This window comes from Fulmarus glacialis, unplaced genomic scaffold, assembly GCF_000690835.1.
Source record: "Fulmarus glacialis isolate BGI_N327 unplaced genomic scaffold, ASM69083v1 scaffold35563, whole genome shotgun sequence".
In the NCBI taxonomy this organism is placed as follows: domain Eukaryota; kingdom Metazoa; phylum Chordata; class Aves; order Procellariiformes; family Procellariidae; genus Fulmarus; species Fulmarus glacialis.
Window position 1 is genome coordinate 3,546 of NW_009201607.1, and position 327 is coordinate 3,872.

Here is a 327-nt window from a genome sequence, read left to right on the forward strand (position 1 = left end):
GGGGGGAGGGGGCCGGCGTTCAGGGGTGCCCTCGCCGCAGGGGAGGGGGCTCAGCGGGGACCCTGGGCTGCTGCGACAGCAGAGGACTCACCTCTCCTCCGTGGACCCCAGGTTCTCGATCTCATTCGTCACTTCTGCTATCTCATCTTTCAGCCGCTGAGGGGAGAGAGCGCACTGAGACAGGAGGTGCCTCGCTCCCTCCCTCCCAAGCCCTCCAGGCCCCCAGCCCTGACGGTAGTCCTGGGGCCATTCCTGCAGGAGGCCCCGCAGCCCCTCCTTCCTTCCCTCCTTCCCACCCCGAGTGCTGCCCTGGGGCTGAACCAGCTT

The 327-nt window shown here is 68.2% G+C and overlaps 1 protein-coding gene across 1 annotated transcript in view; it reads right to left on the reverse strand.

Annotated features, from left to right (window-relative positions):
* Nucleotides 1-154, reverse strand: part of LOC104074029 (cytohesin-1-like) — a gene marked incomplete at its 3' end in the record, with an annotated part of 2,912 nt that extends 2,758 nt beyond the window's left edge. Inside the window, exon 1 of the mRNA XM_009573997.1 lies at nucleotides 92-154. The remainder of the gene's footprint in view (nucleotides 1-91) is intronic.
* Between the last annotated feature and the right edge of the window lie 173 nt (nucleotides 155-327).